The sequence below is a fragment of the Narcine bancroftii genome, chromosome 2, assembly GCF_036971445.1.
Source record: "Narcine bancroftii isolate sNarBan1 chromosome 2, sNarBan1.hap1, whole genome shotgun sequence".
In the NCBI taxonomy this organism is placed as follows: Eukaryota; Metazoa; Chordata; class Chondrichthyes; order Torpediniformes; family Narcinidae; genus Narcine; species Narcine bancroftii.
Genome location: NC_091470.1, coordinates 310299866 through 310308653, shown reverse-complemented (window position 1 = coordinate 310308653; position 8788 = coordinate 310299866).

Here is an 8788-nt window from a genome sequence, read left to right as displayed (position 1 = left end):
GAGGGTAGATAGCTGGAAGAAAGAAGACAGAGTGAATGGCAAGGGAGTACAGTGAGTAGGTTAGCATAAATTAGAGAAGTCAGTGTTAATGCCATCTGGTTGGAGAGTGCCCAGATGGAAAATTAGGTGTTGATCCTCCAATTTAAAGGTAGCCTTGGTTTGACAGTGCATGAGGCCATGAGCAGAGATGTCAGAATGGTAATGAAGTGCAGAATTGAAATGGTTGGCCACTGGGAGATTCCATCACAGATGCAGACAGAGCAACAATGCTCAGTGATCTCCCAGTCTGTGTCCAGTCTTTCTAATGGAGCAAAGGTCATAACAGGAGCACAAAATGCAGTAGATGACTCCCACAGATACACAAGGGAAGTGCTGCTTCACATGAATGAACTGTTTGGGGCTCTGAATGGTGGTGCGAGAGGAGGTGTGGCCACAAGTGTGCACTTCCTGCCACTGCAGGGATAAGTGCCAAGGTTGCAATTAATGTGAAGGGATGAGTGGACAAGGGACTCATGAAGGGAGCAGTCCCTATGAAAAGTGGAGAGGGAAAGCTGTGTCTGGTGGTGGAATCATGTTGTAGGTGGTGGAAATTATGGAGGATAATGTGCTGGATGTGGAGTCTGGTTGGGTGGCAGGTGAGAACAAGTGGAATCCAGTTTTTGTTGCATCTGGAAGAAGGGGGGGGGGCGAAGGGCAATGAGCAGAAAGTGGAGAAGATGCGGGTTAGGGCTGAATTGATGGTGGTGGAAGGGAAGCTACATTTTTGAAACAAGAACATTTTAGATGATCTGGACTGGAAAACTTCATTTTGGGACCAGATTCAATAGAGATAGAGACATTGAGAGAAAGGAATAGAATCGTTGCAGGGGACTGGGTGTGAAGAAATGTAGTCGAGGTAGTTGTGAGAGTTGGTGTATTTGTAAAAATATATCAGTGGCAAGATCATCTCCCTCACCCCCCCTCCCCCCCCCAATTGTAGACAGAGATAAGAAAGGGGAGACTATCGCCTAAGATAGACAAAGTGAATTTGAGTTTGGGGTGAAAGTTGGCAGCAAAGTGAATGAAGTTGATGAGTTGATCATGGGTGCATGAGGCATCAGTGATGTGGTTGTCAATGTAGCAGAGGAAGAGTTGAAGGGCCATCTCCAGTGACATTCTCCCCTTTCTTGATCTCTCTGTCTTCATCTCAGGAGATAAGCTTTCCACTGACGTATTTTACAATTCCCACAACTACTTTGACTGCAATTTTTCACACCCAGTCCCCTACAAGAATTCTATTCATTTCTCTATTTCTCCATCTCACACTCAAGCATTATTCCCAAGCATCAACTGTTCCCAAGAGGAGGTCTTCCAGTCCAGATCACTTGAAATATCCTCCTTCTTCCAAAAACATGACTTTTCCCCCACCACCATCAACTTAGCTCTCACCCCCCCCCATCTCCTCCATTTCCCCCTCATCTGCCCTTGTCTCCTCTTCCACCAGACATAGCAATAACAGGATTCCCCTTGTCCTACCAGAATAACAGCTTCCACATTTCTCAGGCATTGTGATTTTACTCCAACCATGAAGTCCACAGATTTTCGTGTTTTACCTCCAGGTGATCTAGTTTTCTCCCACGTATTGGGGTGGTGCAAGCTCATGGGTTTGAAGAGCCTCTATCTCTAAATTAAATCCAGTTGCTGGCACATCTTTGATTGTAAAGATGCCTATATCAAATGCCAAATTAAAAGCATATTATGACAAATTGCATACATTATAGACGCTGGACTGTCATATTGTAAACCCTTCAAGTGCAAGAATTTGCTGGTTCATATTAAGCCAAATCTACAACAAGAGTAACCTTTGATAAATTCAATGTACGATCATTGGGTAACACTGTCGAGCTGATAGGGATTTTCACACTGAAATCCCGCGATATTACTAGAAGGAAGACCAGGCATTAAGCCAACTTTGGTTGTTGACATTGAACGGAACAAAACCAGCATAATACTGGGTCAATGTGTCTTTTGACACAGCAAGCTGGCATTCCAGGAGCAAAAGAGGCAGGACGTGGCATCAGCATCTAGTGTCATGCATTACATACCATATTTAAAAGCATGTTTGACCCACTATTTTCCACCCAAAAATGGCTCAAAAATACTCCCCCAGTGTTATATGTGGTTTAAATTAAGGTGATAATGGTAGGTAATGCTGACAGTGATCATTGTCGCTGCGTGGCTCACTAGCATCACTGCCATCTATTGTTGGGGGCAGGCTGTTGGGAGACTCTCCCGGCAGCCCAGTGTCACTCCCCGCACCGGTATTGTTGTTGAGAAAATGTCAGGTTTGAGAGAGATGAATCCAGATACAAGGGTTTGTAATCAAATGTTACTTTTATTAACACAACAATTAACAGAAGAACATGGGAAATCGTAATGGGAATAAAACACACATGCACGCAATTTATAAAAGAGTGTGGGAAAATATGCACACAATTTATAAATGAGCATGGGAAAACCTACTGCAAGTATTGCAAATTTTTTCTTTTCACTCACATACCACTTTCAGTAATCCCTATGCCATCAATGCTCTGTGATTAGTTAGGGATTCCTTCAGGTGGCATGTGAGTGGGGAAGAAAGGTTGAGAACCACTTCTCTAGACCCAATTGTTACTGTAATATTTTGTTTGAGAAAAATTGTCATTGGCACATTTCCTTTGGAGTTATGAAACCATGCATATAATGAGTCAATTAGGTACAATTTTCTTTCCACTCACATACCATCTCAAGTAATCACCACTATCTATCATTGGGGGCTAGTGACAGATAATTAAAGATAATGCTGGGGGTTTCAGACTGTTCAAACTGAGCACAAACCCACAGACCACAAGGTGACCAGAGACACCTGGGGACAGCTGAAACTAGGGCCATGGGATCAGTGTAGGAACTGGTCTTTTATCACAATGCCACTCCCTAATACTAATCTCTTCTCCCTTAATATCTGAAGGTCTGTCAGTGACTGTCTTGAATAGATTCAGTAATTAAGCATTCACACTCTCCTGTCGAGTTCCAGAATCAGTACAATTTGATACATTTTTAAAAATCTTATTCATAAATGATCAAGCCACCCCACTTCTGTCCTGTCAAGACCATGAATTATGTAGTTATGAATTGAAGCATCTCTCATTCTCCTCCCAGCAAAACATGAGAGTTTCACCCAACTAATGAAATGGTGAGACTAGTAGAGGATTCATCACTATTACATCACTAGCTCATTTCTTCTCTGGTTCCTGCCATTTTATTTACAGCTAATTTCAGACTTCTGCATTGATGGGAGCATGCATAGACATATGAGATTGGCTAAACCCCAAATGGCTGTCAGTCAGGTATTCCCTAGTGAACTACTTGCTGTCAGCCAGCTTGACTGCCTTTTATCTTTGCTGTATAATTGTGGGCCACCATGAGAGAGCAGGACAATACTTATGTTTTATCTAAGTTTTATAATGCTTACTCGTAAATACACTAAAAAAAAAATACAGTACACAAACACATCCTTACCAAGTTGGTCACAGAATGCCAGATTGCCCTTTGACACAGATGGCATTCTGGCACTGTTACTGCTTCTGCTGCCAGAAAAAAATGCCAGTACTGGAATGACCCCCCCCCCCCCAACATTGTTAGCATAAAAAAGCTTCAAGTATCCCGGAACTAAGCAGCTGTGCAAAAGTTCCTAATGTGAAGTCTAAATGCCAAATGATGAAGTTCACTTCAAACACTTGAATGAACAAAGATAACAAAAATTGTCATTATTGTAGCTCCTCATGAGCATCTTGGAATGCTTTTGATGTCCAGATATTTTCAAATATCGGGGCGGCACAATTGGCATAGCAGTTAGTGCAATATCTTTACAGCACCAGTGATTGGGACTAGGGTTCAAATCCTGCGCTGTCTGTAAGGAGTTTATACATTCTCCCTGTGTCTGTGTGGGTTTTCCATGGGTCTCTGGTTTCCTCCCATCATTTGTAATGTACTGGGGGTGTAGGTTAATTGAGTGTAAATTTGGCGGCATGGACTCGTGGGCCAAAATGACCTGTTACCATGCAGTATGTCCAAAATTTAAACAAAATTTAAAATTTAAAAAATTTTAAAATTAAAAAATGTTGAGGCAGGTGATATTTTGTATTCCTCAAATCAAGGCAAACATATTTCAATTTGACTCAGACTGCTAAGTACAACCCATTTTGAATTCTAGGATATCATCAAGACCACTTCAAAAGGCCCAAATACCAGCCGTTACGTTTTTTTTTTTACACAACCGCTGTCCCATTTTCCCAGAATGCATGCTGTGTAAAAAGCTCGAAACAGGAATGAGGGTGCCTTTCCCATTCTGACAATTTACCTCTTACACCCTTAGTCATTTTTCCAGAATGCCTGCAGTCTAAACTGAACTGCAGGCATTACGTGACCAAGAGGCTAATGGATAAAATGTAGCAATGATGCACAATGACACGGAAAGCATGCGACGTTGCAGCATGCGATTTGCAAATTTGCAGTTAGCGGACATTAAGTTATCAGCATCAGACGCATCATGTAGTCATGAAATTAACCTGCATTTGAATAGTGCTATACATAGTCGCTGCTAGAATTAAAATCACCTCTGGATCATCAACAATGTTCCTCTGTTGGAAGGATATGTCCGATGCGTATGATTCACATCACTGCCTACATCAATGCAACAGATATTAGATAGTATACTGGCAGTGTGGTCAACGTCCCATCTTTTTACATACCACATTGCCGATATGCTATCTAAACTGGCAATCAGAAATGGAGATTTGCAGTTTTGGTTGTTCCTGTGTGAACAACCACTCCACTGCTGGGATGTCAGGAGACTCTTCCTAATGGTAAAATCCCATGAAGTCTATGTAAGAAACACTAGTGATTATGTTGGGGCATTTCTAAACATTATTAAAGTGCTTGTTCCATCCTAATGAGTGCAGTGATGTAAATTTAGATCCTATCGTGCAATGCCACAGTAAAGCAGGAGTGGGGTGTTGTAGATAAGTTGGCATTGCAACTTGTGAAACAGGTTTGGGTTAGAAAAAATATTGCACCAACAACTCATTGGAATAAAGCAATTGTGCAGAACATTTACAATCCAAAACAGGTCCAAGAGCCACACAGAAGAAATTTGTTTTAACCTGTCCAAACATTCAAGCACTTAGCAGGTGTCTGCAGGGGTCTTTTACTACATCCGGTGCTCACATGGTGGCTACATCAGGGAGTCCAACTTGTTCTCCATCCTGGACTGTATCCCACCTCCAATTGCATGTGCTTTAATTTTATGTAAATTTCTTTCATGTGGGACCTAAATCATCAACTTCTAGAAGTCCAAATATGTCACCAATTTGATTGGTATTCCTTTATCTATACTTCTAGTTACATCCTCAACAATTGTGTGTAAACTTGGAGGAGTCACATGATGGAGTAGTGGCCGGTAGGGTAAAACCAGCCCTCTCCAGAAAAAAGTCAAGACAAAGCTTAACAAATATTAAGTATAAGAAATAGAAGATAAAGTTGCAGAGAAGAGAAAGATGAAGAAGTAAAAAGTAAAAACAGTGGGGAAAAAAGTCATCAGAAAAGAAAGAAGAAGGCCTTACCTCCACAAAGGAACAGGGAGCCATGGTGGTGAAGAGCGCCCAATCTCTGAGGTTGGTACCGGCCCCGCAGAGTTGTGACTCCCCCCCAACCAGTGGACTGCAAAAAATGGCTCTCTGAACTAAACAAAAGTGTGCAGTGCGCAATCCAAGGTTAAAGGAAACACCAACAGGAGGGGGGCTCAGCCGAGGAGCAGACAACCACGGCGCGATCAGCTGAGGGACGCCCAACACCAGGGCTCTCAGCTGGAAGATGAGGAAGGCGGCAAGAGAGGGAGTGAGGAACCAGGAGAGGAAGAAAGTCAATGGGGTGAATGGCAAGAGGAGCAGCAGCAGGAGGCCCGACAGATGAGCAGCCCAGGAGGGGAGGATCAACAACAAGAGGCCCAGCAAGAAGAGCCCCGACAAAGTAATACAAGGAACTCATCAGGAGAATAAGAAGAGACACAGATATAAAGAAGAGAAGAAGACACAAACACAGGTACAGACACAGAAGAAGACCAAGATCTTCACAGAGAAATAGAAGGTAAAACAGATTGACAGAATATAGATAAAGCCTTTTTTGAAGAACAAATGAGAGCATTAAAAGAATGGTTGTCATTAGAATTTAGTGCAATTAAAAGAAAAATGAAAAGAACAGAAGATAAAATGTAAAGTTTAGAACTGGTCATGACAGAAATAGGGAAAAGAGTAGAAAATGTGGAAGAACGAGAAACAGCTGTAGAAATGGAAGTAAATGACAAGAGGAAAATTGGAAGAAAGTGACAAAAAAATTAAAGAGACACAAGAGTAATTATCTCAGAAAATTGATATGTTAGAAAATTATAGTAGGCGAAACAACATAAAAATAGTGGGCCTGAAAGAAGGTGAAGAAGGCACAGACATGAAGGAATTTATAAAAGAATAAATCACGAAGGTCCTGGGAACGACAGAAATTCAGGAAGAAATGGAAATAGAAAGGGCACACAGAGCACTAGCTCCGAAACCGCAGACAGATCAAAAACCAAGATCCATCTTAGTAAAATTTTTGAGATATATGACAAAAGAAAATATATTGGAGCGGGCAAGGAATAAAGTTAGAGAAGATAATAAATCATTGGAATACAAGGGTCAAAAATATTATTTTACCCAGGCATAAGTTTTGAACTCTTAAAGAAGAGGAAAGAGTTTAATGCAGCAAAATTGATTCTATGGAAAAAAAGGTTATAAATTCATGTCAAGACATGAATGTGCTTAAAATATTTATACCCGGGGAGCAAAACAGACTGTTCTCAGATCCGGAGGAAGCACAAGAATTTGCAGAGCGTTTGCAGGATAGAAGGAGAGATGTAATAAGAATGAAGAAAGGTATAAAGATGTAAAAACAATGCATATCTAAAGAACTAAAGAGGGAAAAGAGAGGAAGGAAGGGGGGAAAAAAAGGAGAGCTTTGTTATATGTGTAAAAAAAGTGTTTTCTGGGCACGTTGGAGGGGAGAGAATAACCGTCACTGCGAAATCAGTTGATGCTTGTGAGCAAGATCGCAATCCAAATGGAAAGGGCAGTTGTGGTTGCCCGGCAAGGGATAAGGGGCAACTCAGAGGGGGAGGGGGCATTTGGGGTTAAGGTAATATTGGGTGTGGGCATTGTTTGAGTATTTTATGTTTTAAATGTGTTGTCCTACATGGAGTTTAAAAAGGGAAAACAGAGATGAAAATGGGAAAGGGGGGATGGATGTGGTGAGGAAGCAGAAAAGAGGTATAAACAAGATATAAGATGGCCAAGTTAAACTATATGACTATAAACATTAATGGAATACATAATCAAACTAAAAGGAAGAGGCTATTAAATTTACTGAAAAAAGAAAAAATAGATATAGCATTTGTGCAGGAAACGTATCTAACTGAAGTGGAATATAACAAATTAAAGAGAAACTGGGTAGGATACGTAGTGGCAGCATCATATAATTCAAAAGCTAGAGGTTTAGCCATATTAGTTAACAATAAACACAAAGTTACGCATGATACAGTATAATTGGTTACACAAGTTATATATCACTCCTCAAAAATTAAAAGAATGGGATCCAACATTATTAGATAGATGTTTTTGCTGTAAGAATGAAATGGGAACAACAATACATACAATTTGGGCATGTGAGAAAGTGAATACGTTTTGGGAATATCTAAATCAGATATTAAATAAAATCACAAAAAATAACATATTAAAAAATCCAGAGATCTTTTAAGTAATATAAGTAGTAATGAATTGTGCCTCAAATTGGATAAAGCACAAAAAAGATTCATTATGATAGCCTGAGCAGTAGCAAAAAAAGTGTATAATGTTAACTTGGAAAATGGAAGAGAACCTGAGAATACAGCAATGGTACATGGAAATGAATAAATGTATTCCATTGGAAAAAATAACATATAATTTAAAAAATAAAGTCACATTATTTGAACAAATTTGGGAACCATACATGGAACACAACAGAGAGCTTGCCTCAGCCCTCCACCCCCTAAAATGATAAGACAAAATGATTTGATTCAGTGTGAAAAAACAGATGATACATTTTTCTTATTTTTCATTGTGTGAAGACATTGTTTTATGGTTTTATTGTACTGTATATGTTGAATATTTATTGGTTTTGGAGGGGGGTGGGGGGGAGGGAGGTGGAAAAGGGAGAAAATGTCACTGTGTCTCTTTAATAAGAAACGCTTGTACATATTTTGGTTAATAAGGTTCACAGTGTGAAAAATTAAAAAAAACTATTAAAAAAACAGTTGTGTGTAAACTTCAATCACTGAAGTTATATTCAAACAATCATATCACACATAGCTCATTTGGGGTATTCCATTTTATCTTGACAATCTTTACCCTAAATTCGATGTCTCAAAATAAAAAAAGTAATCAAGCTAAAATAAATTCATTGTGATCTCATACAAGATGTCCACACAATTCTTTTAATTACTGATGCAAGTGTTGGGTTCATGTTAGACAATGCTGCTTAAACAGCAAAGTGACAAATTGGAAAAGGCATTAGGAAGAATATTTACACTGTCGTCATGACATTTGTTTTACAAAGGTTTGTAAAAATATCATGATAATGAGTCACTGTCTCTGCTTATTTAAAGCTGGATGCTCCTATTAACGTAAAAATCAAAATAGGAACATCG